Source organism: Syngnathus floridae, chromosome 7, assembly GCF_059516105.1.
Source record: "Syngnathus floridae isolate MCC-2025c chromosome 7, RoL_Sflo_1.0, whole genome shotgun sequence".
In the NCBI taxonomy this organism is placed as follows: Eukaryota; Metazoa; Chordata; class Actinopteri; order Syngnathiformes; family Syngnathidae; genus Syngnathus; species Syngnathus floridae.
Window position 1 is genome coordinate 896,464 of NC_142419.1, and position 14,650 is coordinate 911,113.

The 14,650-nt window shown below is 39.8% G+C and overlaps 1 long non-coding RNA gene across 1 annotated transcript in view; it reads left to right on the top strand.

The window, feature by feature from the left end:
* The first annotated feature begins 10,352 nt into the window (after nucleotides 1-10,352).
* LOC148394765 (uncharacterized) overlaps nucleotides 10,353-14,650 on the top strand; it is a 55,811-nt gene continuing 51,513 nt past the window's right edge. The window contains exon 1 of the long non-coding RNA XR_015859377.1: nucleotides 10,353-10,448. This is a non-coding gene — a long non-coding RNA (uncharacterized LOC148394765). The remainder of the gene's footprint in view (nucleotides 10,449-14,650) is intronic.

Consider the following 14,650-nt stretch of genomic DNA (forward strand, 5'->3'; position numbering starts at 1 on the left):
ATTGACTAAATAGCAGTTCTAGCATTGATCCACGGCAATAATACAAGCTAGTAATTTGTTGAAAGGTCAATTTAAACCTGCATTGAGGATCCTCAAATAAATAAATAAGTAATAATAATAATAATATTTTTGAGAAGAAGTAATTGTATAACCTAAACCTACTAGAATTAATATGGGAAATAAAAACGGTAAATCTCTACCTCTTGATGGAGATGAGAAGTACATGGCGAGTAGATTTCTTAATTGTATGCAATATATGCCAAAGTGGAAGAAAACGTATGGAGTAGAAGGGAAATTGAAAGTTGAAGTGTGGAAGATAGTAGCTGATGTTTTAGAAGAGAGCGTGGAAAGAAAGAAAAATGGACTGAAAAAGAAAAGAAAAGAGAGAGAATTGGATTGTGCTAAAATGTGGTTGAAAGCTTCACAAGAAAGAAGAGAACAAATCCAAAAGACAAAAGATGGAAAGTTGAAAAGTGATGAAGCCGCCATTCAATTGAGATTTGAAAAAGAATTCTGGGTACATAGTGGCATCCCATTCAATGATGCAGATGAGAGTGCTTATCAGCAACATCTTAAAATTCCGCTCCTCACTGGTTTCCCCCCTGACTTGGGCAGTTGGGTGAGAAAACACTTGGTGGAAGCGGACACTGCTTGGTTTACAAAAAACATGCAGTGGCCCAGAGACGCTGACAAAGGGATTGAGAAAGGCAGAAGTTTTGATGTATTTCATCTAGATGATGATAATGATCTAAATGAAGATACAACAATCTTCTACCAAAGTTCCCAAAGGGGCAGAGGAAGAGTTAGATACCAACAACGTCGCAAGCCACCATTCAAATCAAAACCCCCATCAGATTCAGACAACTGTTGGAACTGTGGGAGACGAGGACACTTTGCACGAGAGTGTCGTTCTGCAAAGCAATATCAATCAAAGGGTGCAGGAAGGGGCAGAGGAAAAGCCAAATTTTTAGCATGACAAGCTTCCTCCTCTTAGACCGCTTATGCTCATACCGAGAAAGAAAGAATAGATGCCCATATGACAGAGAAACATGTCATTGTCAGATTATTAGAATTTTTTTAGATTATTAGAAGTCTTGTCCATCCAAGAAGTATGACAATGCTGTTTGTATGCCCAAATTACAAATGACTAGAGCTCAATTTGCGTTACACTAAAGTTAAAATATGCAAATCAAGTGGTAAAGAAATGCAACTTGCTTCTAGAAGATAAATAAATAAAATTAGAATGTGCTGTCCTCGTGTGCATGGGAGGGACCAGCTCATGATCGACCACAGGAAATGGCCAGCCTGTGACGAATCATTGTTGCTGGAACCTACCTTCTGCACGCGAGAGCTGTGCATGTGTGTGCGTATGTGTTAAAGTTAAAGTTAAAGTCCCAAATTGATGAAGATTGCCTAAACTTTTAGTATAAAGAAATTTGCTAGACTGTTGTCTATTCAATTTACACCGCAGAACAGAAACAATTTGACGAAAAAAAAAAAAAAAAAAAAAATGAGAGGAAAAGAGAGAAGTCTGTTTGCGAGCAGAAACTAATCCACACTAGTGCATGTTAAGTGTCGAGCCCACATGAGAAATTCGAAGAAAAAAGAACGACAGAACATGCTTTCAGGAATTGGAAGGAGCTAAATTGTGAATTTAAGATTTTGCAATGCTACATTTAATAGGAATAATTGATTGGTTGTGTTATAAGATTAAACAAACTTCTAAATGCAAGCTAAATCTGAGAGATTGAGTTCTTCAAATTTAAAAACAAAGAAAAAATTCAGATTAATTTGCCAGTTGTTTGGTTTAGTTAAGTTTTTTTTGGACTGGTGGATTGTTCTACCAGGAAACCTGAGTTGAAAATGATATATGAATGTTGTGTGGTGAGCTTGGATGAATTGGGACCAATGTGATAGTATGACTCCTTTTTGGAGACTGTGTGAGATGCATATGATGAGCATTGATGGATGATTGCCTGAATGAAAGGTTGAATGGTTGAAGTCGTTGGCGACTACTATAGAAAATTAGTAGAGCGACTTTGATGAAAGAGTGATTTTGAGCAGGTTGAATGTTAGAAAGAAACACGTAGCTTTTGGATTGATAATTAACTAGAAAAAAACTGGAGAACCAGTAACACATGTAGAAGATGTGTGAACTGAGAAATTGAGAAGCGTTTTGGAAAGGAAGTCAAATTAAATGATGATGGAATCATATGTAGTACAGAACGCATTCTCCCAAAAAGTTTGTCAAGGTGTGAGGCATGGGCGTTGCCAAGCCTCAAAAGGAGGGAGTGAGTAGGACAGATATTGGAAGATAGTAATAATACAACACTTTATGACAATTAATTTTCGAATACATTTGGTGTTAAACTGTGGTAAAAAATTTTTTGTTCTGGTGTAGATAGGTTAGCAACACGAGAGATTTAGAGGTTCAAAAGAAAGACAGTTAAAAGAAAACATTTTTGATTTGGACAATTGCAGGCTAACAGGAACATGAGAACAATAAGAACTACGAGGTGGGATCCAATTTCATTGGGGATATTGAGAATTCACAGCACCATACTCTAGGTCACATTTTTGAGCAAGCATGACAATAACATGTGAGAGGTCAAGACATACAGATCAGGGCTTGATGTGGAAAGCAGACCTCGATGAGTTGATTTTCAATAATGATAGTGGAGACAACATACTGTCCGATTAAATTGGAACTATAGATAAAATGTAGCTAAAAAAAAAAAAAAAAAAAAATAGGATGAGTTGCAGGATTTACGATATAAAAACGAGACCGCTGTTATTAGAAGAATTTGAAGTTTGGTAAACAAACGTTACCAGCAAACTGATGGAGGCAGCTACATTTGGAGATAGTCTTACAAGTTTGACGTCCCAGCCTGTCATTCTCAGTGTCAGGGTCCCTGAAAGCCAATCCGAGTCTTCGCCTGCAGCCGTGAACAACTACAAAATGGTGCCTGGCTCTGAAGCACCTTTGACCTTTGGCAAAGGACAAGAAAAGACTCCTGTGCTTGGAGGGGGACAAGTACACTCCGGAGGACAGACAACATCCTCGGGGACGAGAAAAGACAGTGAAAAGCGGAGGAACTCACAATGATGAAAATTGACTCATTTGAACAATGGACTCATTCAAGAATGATGGATGGGGTCGCTCTGAAGCAACAACAAAAGAACACCAACTTGAGAGGGTGACGTGCGGCAAAAAGATATGGACTTGGAGTGTCCGACAACCAAATCGCACTCCTTGGTACGGCGTTACCAAATTTGGTGAAGCTTGGTTCAAAGTGGAAGGGAGATTCATGTGCACTGAGTTTGACAGAACTGAGGAGATTTGATAAACAAATAAATAAAAATTTGAAAAATACGTAGGGCTCCAGAGAAAAGCATTATAATCAGAGATTGAACGGATTTGGATAAAACAAATAGGCTAAAACGGTAGGAAACAAGAGCAAGATCTGGTGTTTTGGCTCATCAAGCTTAAGACGTAGAGGTCGAGTTATATAACTTTTAGAACAGGACATTTGGCAGTCAGGAGGGAGCTAGGTTGCTCAATGTACCTACTCAATACAACAGTAAGGTTTTTTGTACCACAGTGGAGGTCTGATGGTCAGAAAGTTAGGTACGTTCAATTTTTGACATTCACACAATCATGCATAGGAGTCACACGGCGACAGTTAACAAGACAATGACTGCAATAGGGGCCACCTACGACTGCACCGACAGGAAAAAGTAGAAGTGAGAGAGCAGAGTATGGGATTATATGCTAAAACGTCTGCTATACAGTTACCGATAGGAGATTCTATCAAAAGAAGCTACATGAGAGATGGATTAGAATCCCTTTGTCTGTGTTCTGTTTGTGAGTAATCTCTGTAAAATTGTGACAGTCTTGTTGTCGTTCGTCTGAACTTTGTATGCCGTTTTGTGTGTGTGTGCATGCAGATGTGTGTGTGTGTGTGTGTTCACACTCTGTGTGGGTGCGAGCGTGTGAGGAGAAAGAAAGCATGGGTAAGACAATCTCTTTTAAACTAGGAGGCAATAAATGGGAACGCCCCTGTCATAAATAGTTTTTGGTTAAAGGGAATCATTAGGAAGTGTTCAAACTCTTCCCGCAAACATTCCTTTTTGCCAGTTAAATGGGCAGTACAATTGACGACGAGAGTTGCAAACAACAGATAAAGAACAGTCCTTGGCAGATTATATGATCAGGACGCTCAAACTGTGTCAAAGACAAATTTACTGCTGCCTGATCTTTCCTCCTCACAGGTCGACAACCCCATCAATCCAGGAGACTGGGTCTACATCAAAGTCATCAAAAGAAGGAACTGGGCCAGCCACGACAGGAGGGACCATTCCAAGTCTTGCTGACTACACATGTTGCATCCAAGGTTGCAGCACCCACAAATGCATTAACGACGACTGCTCTCCAGGAGGAAACTGGATGGGAGTTTTGGACATCACCGCTGTGTGCCAGGATGAGAGAGCCGTTTTCAAGGTGTAAGGGCTCTACTACCGACATGGCTGCACCATCGGACGGGACCTACTTCATCCAGAAGTTCAGAGGCACTGCCTCACCTGCATCCTATGAGTGCACGTGCCTGTTCAGTACGGATCATGGGTTTGTGGTCACAAGAGTAGTCCGATGCTGCCTGCCAACTGGACACGAGTGTGTGCGCCAGTGTGTAACAGACCTCACCTACAGACTAGAACATCATCAGCTGACGAAAACGCGAGCACATATACAACTTCTTAGACGTGACAGATGTGATAATGATAATGAGATGTGGATTGCGTAGATGCTGTTCTGTTGAGCATGTATTACGGAAACTTGTTGATTTGACCATCAAATATGCTTCGCAAGTAATGGATACGCTGATGTACTGTTTCTTTGTTTTTCTTTTTCTTTTTTTTAATGATAGCATTCTGGTCGCCTGTGGCAACGGGGCCGTGTAAGAATTTTCCTGCTAATAACATCTGGCCAGCAGGTTTTTCGCTTACACAATAAGTTTGATCTGGGGTGTTGAGGTACTGCCTCATCTTCACTGGAAAGTGTTGCTATCATTGTTTGTTGTTTTTTATTTTTCCTATTCTTCTTTCTTCATTATACATATATATGTGTTTTTTTTTTACTTGTCTTTGTTGTTTGGGGTGACATACTCATATGATAAATCAGGAGGGAGATGTTAGGGTTTTCCAGGTTATCTTTATCATAGGATTATGTTGGAATGCAACAGGTAATAAATACCTTACCTTGTCCTCCTTATCACAAGGTCGTAAAACATCCCCTGACATGTTTAGACTAGAGGACAAGGGCTTTAGCCAGTGTACCCAAACCCCCACTCTGTTTCTCTTAATAAATATCCCATCGCAGGAACGAGGGTTCAGACTTCATTCTGGAGTGAGTGAACTCTCCACCTGCAGGTGTCTAAAAGAACTTGCTTGTCTCCCGTGTGGTTCATGCAAAATATTGTTTGAGTGAGCAAATCTCTAACATTTGGCACTGTTGTGGTCACATATGGTCATTCTTCTTGTAGCCAAGCATTTCTAGGATCACTGCTGCTGAGGTGTATATCAGCTCATTGGTTTCAGTGATGGTAGCCGTAGGAATTGTTGTAAATGCTGCATTCACATCTTCTAGGAGACTTTCTGAGGGTACTTCACTTAGCCTCTGCAGTGTGTATCAAGGTTCCCGAGCATTCATTCTCACCGTGATCTTGTTCTTCAGGTCAGTTGCTGCCTCGTTCAGCTTGATTGTGCTTATTGGGGTTTCGTACCCAACCTCTGGACTTATTTTACATGGATTTAACTCGTCTCTGACCTGGTGCTCTGGTTGGCCTTCGCTATGGCATTTGTGTTGTATCTCATCAATCTCGAGGTGTGATAGCAGGTGCCGTTTATGGATATTGGAACATTGAGCTACTAGTTGCTTGGCCGATAGTGTTGACTGTGGGTATTGAAGTTGCCATTGTTCCCGCATTCTCCGCATGTAACCCCTCTCGCTCGGGTTGCTGGAGTAGTAGCATTCCAACAGATCCTTATTCTCGCATCTCGCCCATTTGTGTCTTGTTCCAGTAGCCCATTTTTCATCAGGGTGCTCTGGTTCCCCAGCACCTGACGCAGACCTTGTTTGTCCGGGCGAAGTCTGAGCCGGCATGTCTTTCGTTTCTTGTACTCTCATTATCTCTGAGGTAGGCGGTATCGTTAAGGGTCTTGCCTAAGGACCCACACTGACTGTTGGTAAGGTAATCGCTCATTGCTCATATTGTGCCCCTGCCGGGAATCGAACCCGGGTCTTCCGTTTGTAAGTCATGTCACTTACTGATTGAGCTAGTCAGCCGTATATATATATATATATATATATATATATATATATATATATATATATATATATATATATATATATATATATATATATATATATATATATATATATATATATATATATATATACATATGTTACAGGGCTGTGGACTTGGTCGGATTTTTGCACTGAGTCTGAATCCGAGTCCGGCCTTTTGACCACCGGGTCTGAGTCCGGCTGTCCATTTTTTCTGTTAATTCATGTGACTGCTTAGTCTTTATTCAAGGCTAACACATGACTCTTTCTGGATGCCATGATTATCCGAGGGACAAAATAGCTAATTATATGTGCAGAACGAACGCAACTGCTTTCACACTGGCTGGTTCGGTTTATATAGGATCCCTTACTGAGAGCGCGGACGTAAAAGTGAGGCGACGTTCCAATCGGACGTCGGATCGATAACATTTTCCCTGCCCTACCGGAGTTGTGCTAGTTCATAACGTAGATCACTCATGGCGTAGTCATAAATGTACGGTTGACAATTTAACCGATAGAAGTAGATACATTGGAACATATTATTTGACATGGTATTAAATGCGTGGCTTTACAAAAATAGTCATTGAAGCCGACCCTTAGCCCTGAGTGCCATTGGCATGAGGCAAAACGCTTGAAAACACACGCTCTCGCCCAATTAAATAACCATTCTTAAACACAGGACATGTAAGATAATATTTTTTAATTAATTACACCATTATAGCTCAGACATTTATCTAAACACAAATAATTAGTGACGACCCCACAACTATCGAAACACATCAATGATATAAGCTGGGTGACATAATCGTCCTTGACATTGGTACATAATGTAAACATTAGCTTACGATCAAACGTGGCCGCATTGATCGTAAGCAGGGCTGTGGACAGTATTCCTACGCGCATTCTCAGCAGCATGATGAAAAGAAAATTGAACGTATTTTTTTTATTGTCGGACTCGGTGGACTCGGTCAAAATCAGCACCGAGTCCGGCAAAAATGACCGAGTCCGACCGAGTCCGAGTCCCCGAGTCCGAGTCCACAGCCCTGATATATATATATATGTGTGTATATCTATAGATAGAGAGAGAGAGAGAGAGAGAGAGAGAGAGAGAGAGAGAGAGAGAGAGAGAGAGAGAGTATATAGAGGAGGAGGCAAGGGAGGCCGTGCCTCCCCTGCCGTCATGAAAAGGGGAAAAAACAAATTAAACTGTTTTCATTTTCAAGTCATTTTCCTTTTAATTTGAGTACCGTAATTTCCGGACTATAAGTCTCGTTTTTTTTTCATAGTTTGGGTGGGGGGCCGACTTATACTCAGGAACGACTTATATGTTTTTTTTCACAAATTTTTACTTGATCATTAAGACATCACTTACTTACAAGTATAGTTGACCACTTCCCATGTTATTATTTAGTATAGTTGATCACTTCATATGCTTTTATATCTTGAGCATATTCAAAACATGAAAAATAGAGAAAACATCAAATAAAGCAATTAACACTTTAAAGCACCATATCCAAGTCCACTGTCTGCTGTATGTACACTTGTTCCATTTTTGCTCCTCTTATATTTATCATTATTATTCATTATTATTTGTTTATTTATCATTTATTCAACACTCTCATTTATTCATTGCTTGTGCCTTCTTGGTTTTTTTTGTGTTGCTTGTATGCATATGTGTACTATCTCACCGAGGGATAGTGGGAACGTAATTTCAATCTCTTTGTGTGTCTTAGTATATGAAAAAAAATCAACGATAAAGCAGACTTTGACTTTGATAAAACAACCAAATAAACAAAACAAAAAACTACATCTGAAAAAATATATTTTTTCAGACGACACTGGATGCGGGCGCTCTAAATTTCACCGTTGGCCGTGACTCGTCAACTGGGTGGCCTTAAGAAAAATGGCACCAAAAAGAAACTCATATTTTGCAGGTTATAAACTTCAAGTTGTAAAATATGCAGCTGAAAACAGTAATCGAGCAGCAGAAAGAAAGTTTGGAGAACCGTGATGTACCAATGGATTACTATTTCAAGTGACGTCAGTGGCACATCGCGGCGCGGCGCAGCGGTTGTTTACATAAAGGACAAACGTACCCACGTAAGGACTACCGGCATCATTAGCGGTGATCATTTCTAAGTGACACGGAGGACAAAGAGTTTGAAGGAATTAAGGATTTGGAGTGACATAGAAGGTTTGAAAAACTATTATGGCTTTTACGCACGCCCGGTCCTACTCTACTGAGTCGGGGGCCGGCGCTCGGCCGAGTGGCTGTCCGCGAACGGTGCATGGGGTTCGGACATGGCCATTATGCACGGCCGGTCCTATGCCATGGCGCTCTCGTGTCTGGAAGTCCATGCTGCCACACGCTTGGAAGTTTGTTTTGTTTAATAAAGAGTCGTTTACCAAACCCACGTCTATCCTGTTGACAAAGGACGAGGAATTTGATCGATGAATTTAATGGCTTTAAAGTGCATGGATGGTTTGATAATATTATTGGCTTATATTATAGTTATTTGAAATATAGTTTATCTATCGTTATATGAGCCTGTGGAATATTTTGAAGTGCAAGCACCCTCAGCCGCGCGCACCCATTGTTGACAAAGAAGGATCGATGGATTTAATGAATTGGAGTGACACAGATGATTTTATAAACGTGTTATTCATGTAATCGTTTTCTTTAATAACTCTATATGTTACGTCAGGCCCATTCTCAGCTCTCCGTTTGTGTTTGTCACGTTAGCATACCTATCGTTTAGCCTATTGTTGCTATTTAATGAATTGGAGTGACACAGATGGTTTTATAAACATGTTATTCATGTAATAGTTGTCTTTAATCACTCTATATGTTACGTCAGGCCCGTTCTCAGCTCTTTGTTTGTGTTTGTCACGTTAGCATACCTATCGTTTATTCTGTTGTTGCTATTTAATGAATTGGAGTGACACCGATGATTTTATAAACATGTCATTCATGTAATAGTTGTCCTTAATCACTCTATATGTTACGTCAGGCCCGTTCTGAGCTCTTTGTTTGTGTTTGTCACATTAGCATACCTATCGTTTAGCCTGTTGTTGCTATCGTTTAGCCTGTTGTTGCTCATTCATGACTGTTTTTGGTGTGGGATTTTGTCGAATAAATTGCCCCCAAAATGCGACTTATACTCCGGAGCGACTTATATATGTTTTTTTCATTTTTTGGGGCATTTTATGGCTGGTGCGACTTATACTCCGGAACGACTTATAGTCCGGAAAATACGGTAGTTTTGTATCATTTTGAACAAAAATTGCTGAAATTTTATAGTTATGTTGAAACCGCACGAGTCGCTCGGAGGAGGTAATTTCCTGCCTTGCCTCTGAGGATTGCGCAATCACACGGCTGCCTATGCTGACAGGCTATGCAGTTAGACTGAACTGCTGTCTGTCTCTATGTCGCTGTTTAATTGTTCAAACACTGTGGCTATATTAACTAATTTCCGTAGTTATGCTGATGTATATAATATCTACTGTTTTTTGTCATCTGTCTGTAACATTGTGTTTCTTTAGATCAGTGCTTCTCAATAATTTTCTGTGATGCCCCCCCAGGGAGAAGAAAACATTTCACGCCCCCCATGTTATTAACATTAAAGAAAAGACAAATAAATAAAAAAGAAAGATAAACTTACAATAAATAACTTTATTAATAATATTGATTTTTAGTTTGTATCAAAACAGATTCAATGTGCATCACTTTGCCTGATATTAAAAAAATAATTATAATTATCTAAACTATAAACATTCTTGACCAACTGCCATTTTATGCTGAAAAAAATACAATAAATGAATAATAAACATACATGATATCAAATTAAATAACAGCAATAAATAATATTAAATTCAAAGTAATCAGCATCATTAACGCAGATCTCAGGTAATATTTTCACATTAATCCACATGAGGGCGCAATAGGCCTGTGGAATAATGAGATCTGCAACTGACAATGAGTCTGACCAAGCCACGTAGAAGAGGAAGTGTTGCATCTTCTACTTCCAGGGTTACCGGAGTTGTTTATAGGTGACACCAAGGATGAAGATTTTGTTGGATTTAATGATTTGGAGCGACACGGATGGTACGATAAACTTGTTAGCATGTTGTTTATGCTATAGTCATTTAAATAACTCTTAATATATTACGTCAGGCACATTCTCAGTTCCTTGTTTATGTGTTTATGTAACGTTAGCATACCGTTCAGACTGTTGTTGCCTATTCTATTTTTATTTTAAATATCCTTTCAAGATGGTGTCTGTTCTTGGTGTTGGATTTTATCAAATACATTTTCCCCAAAAATTTGACATACTCCGGTGCGACTTATATGTCTTTTTTTTTATTATGCATTTTATGGCTGGTGCGACTCATACTCCGGAGCGACTTACAGTCCGGAAAATACGGCATTTGTATTAGTAACTGTTAGAGATTTGCTCACTCAAACAATATTTTGCAAGAACCACACAGGAGACAAGTAAGTCCTTTTTGACACCTGCAGGTGGAGAGTTCACTCACTCCAGAATGAAGTCTGAACCCTTGTTCCTGCGAGGGGATATTTATTAAGAGAAACAGAGTGGGGGTTGAGAGTGGGGGTCAGAGTAGACAAATGGCCGAAGCCCCTGGCTGATCAAAGCACAGCACGATGTTGTGTAAACAAAACACTTTGATTGCTTCCTCTGCAGCTAGTCAATCAGTTCAAAAGATCTTAGCACTTTGTTCTACTACTTTTGTTAAGACAGGACAAGCGAGTTTAATTATTACAGGTTACATTCCAACATAATCATAGGATCAAACTAACCTGAAAACCCTAACAGTAACCTTTTTCTTGAGTCTGAGTAAAAGTAATTGACAGGTCATTTGAGGTCATGTGATTCTGAAAGTGAAATTGTAATATAGTCCGCCATCATTAATCAAGCCGCAGTCCACATAGAGCGCAACCGATCAGAAGTAAGATTTAGCTAAACCAATTAGAGGGAAGAGAAACTCACTAGTCACAAGGCCTGCAAGAAGGCGTTCAGGAGGTGCTTCTAAAATCTGGCTAAAAGAAGAACCAGCTATTTCAGCAGTGTGCATGTGTGTTAGGCCAAGTGCCTGTTTCTTTTAAATTTATTTTATTTGGCTGTGTCCTCTTGTGCTATACCTGTATAATACACAGTCATTATTACAACCAGCATCTTAATTAACACTGCCAGAGTACAAACGTATGTCCACCCACATCCAGGAATTGCATCTTTCTCTAGCACGAAAATGATGAGCAATCAATTTGAAGGATGGAAGGTGTGATATGGGTGATTGCAGACAATCAGGGAGCTCCACTGAAGAAAGACTTTTTCATTTCAGGCTAACCTATCAGTTTCCCTTGGGTTGTAAACCCTGGGTTTTGTGTGCGTGTGTGTGTGTGTGTGTGTGTGTGTGTGTGTGTGTGTGTGTGTGTGTGTGTGTGTGTGCGTGCGTGCGTGCGTGCGTGCGTGCGTGCGTGCGTGCTTGCGTGCGTCCGTGCATGCGCACATGCGTATGGCGAGGGAGAGGAGCAGAGGAAGTACTCACAATCAGACTCGCAAACACAAATAAAAGTGTGGTATAATCAGCTTTGCTCTCAACACACTAGTCAATTTTCAAAAATTCCTCTTTTTTGGTGGGGGAAGGTAGCTGTGCCCCCTTCCCTTACTACCTGCCAACATAAGATAAATCAGCAAATAAAAAGTTACATTAACCCTAAAATGACCTTTCCCACATAATACACTGCAGCCTGATGGGCCAACCCAGGAGCTTCATTGAAAACCTGTCATTCTCTGATATCCCAAGCACTGCCTGGGGAACATTTACCGGATAATTAATATATTAAATGCATAAAAAATAGTTACACAGGGGCCCCTTTGTCAGCTCTTCCACCGCATGTGGAAAGAGGAATACAGCCTGTAAACCATCAATATACAAGCATCCTACTTCAATGGGCCATCATAAAAACTGCTTATAATTTTATGGCTTCATTCACGGCCCACACTGTAAAAGAAGGCAATATTTCCTCGTAGTTCACTGGAGCTCACCATATCTTTTTTTATGATTTGACGGTTTTAAGCCGCCACCTCAATTATAGTCGTGTTTCTGCCCCCCAGCATGAAGGACAAGAAGGGGTCAATGATGAGCAGTGGCATGACAGAGTAATAGTAAGAGCCTCGAACAGGTTATGTACGTGCACACACGCACGCTAACACACAACACACGTACAGTTGCATCATACGAGTAGAGTAAGAGTGGTACATTTCCTCCACTGCTGTCTTATCAATAATAGCAATAATGTATGATATCCCTAAAAATATATTTTGGTTAAGTTATTTGTTTCATTCTGTAGTATGAGCTGATTTGGGTTTATCCTTACAAGGGATGCATATGTGCTGCAGCGTTAGAAGCAGGCTACACCTTGACCTGCTCAACCGCCAATCACAGGGCACACATACGTAAATAGACAAACTATTCACATCTACAACATGCGTGATTTTGGAATGTGAGAAAAAACTTGAGTATTTGGAGAAAACCCACAGGCACAAGGATGCAAATTCCACACAAAAGGGCCTATTGCCCAAGACCGCTGGGATAGCACATCGCGACCCTCGTGAGGATAAGCGGTTCAGAAGATGAATGAATAAATAAACGAATGAATATCATCATGGTCAATATTTACTAATAGTTCCTGTAAGATGTCTACAGTAAAATTCACTCTAAAACTATTATAAGAACATTACTGATAATTAGTAACTAAAACTGTCAAATCTATTAAGTTAGTTACCTTGTCATTGAATTAAAATCAAACCGTCAGCTTCAGTTCAGTTTCAGTTTATTTAAAGGAAAGGTTGTCGACCTGTAACATCAAAGTTTCATGGACTGGCCTGACACAGTTCAAGAACTGTTTTACAGCAGGTTCCTATAACATTACATACATTTCAATACAATATATATACATTATTGTTAATGGGTGCAAGTTTGGTTTGTTATTAAAATATAAGTGTATAGCCGTTTAAATTGTGTAATAGAGGTGGCTGATCTGATTTGAAGGGGTATCTCATTCCAGATCAAAATTGATGTGCGGATAAAAGAGTTTAGACCAAAATTGTTTTTGTAGGCTGGGGTTCGGATGAGGTCCTGTGTAACTGAGCGGGTGATGCGGGCCTGTCTTTCATTACGGCCTGGGAATAGTGAATTAACTATAGGTGGGAGAGAATTTGTGTGTAGTTGATAGAAGAGTTTTATTGCCATGAGAATTCTGTAATTCTGGAAGGTTAGTGCATTAGAGCGTGCAAGTGACGTGCAGTGATGGGTCCAGATTGATCGTTTGCCGTGTATTTTGTATGCTCTATTGTATAGTCTGGTTATGGGATCCAGAGTTTCTTTTGTGGTGAGAGACCAAATGGGAAGACAGTATGATAAGTTAGACAGTATGATAGAATATAGATACGTATTTGAGACATTATGGGTGAGATAGGGCCTGATCTTGTTATAGACATGTATTTTCTGTTTGAGCTTATTAGTAAGAGTGTTAACATGTTTTTTGTAGGTGAGGTGGGAGTCTAAGTACACTCCAAGATATTTATATGTGTCTGTGACTACTAGAGTTTGATCGGATACAGTAATGGGGACAGTTATGGAGATGTTTTTCCACGGGGAGTGGAAATACATTATTTCAGTTTTTTTATATTGATCGTCAGATGGTTTACTTTTAGCCAGTCATGTAGGAGCTGGGTATCAGAAGTAAGTTTGGAGTTTATGGTTTCGATGTTCGGATCTGAGGTGAAAATAACTGTGTCGTCAGCATATAATATGATTTGAGTTTGTTTGCATATGTTGGGCATGTCATTGATGTACATAATAAATAATAATGGGCCCAGTATGCTGCCCTTGGGAACACCAGTGGGAGATGGTAATGGAGTAGATGTGGCCTGACCAATATTAACAACCTGGATTCTATCTGAGAGGTATGAAGAGAGCATAGTTAGAACTGAGGGAGAGAGATGAAAGGAAACTAGTTTGTTATGGAGTATTTGGTGATTAACTGTGTCAAAGGCTTTACGGAAATCTACAAAGACTGTTCCTGTGATGTGGCCTTTATTAAGAGAAGTGCGTATATACGTATTCTGTGAGTAGTAGCTGTGCAGATAGTGTTGAACGAGCTGATCGGAAGCCAAATATTGAGTTGTTGAGAAGGTTGTTTGTTTCAAGATGTTCTATAAGTTGTTTTGACAGGATTTTTTCTAAGAGTTTTGATATAGGCGGGAGGATTGATGTGGGACG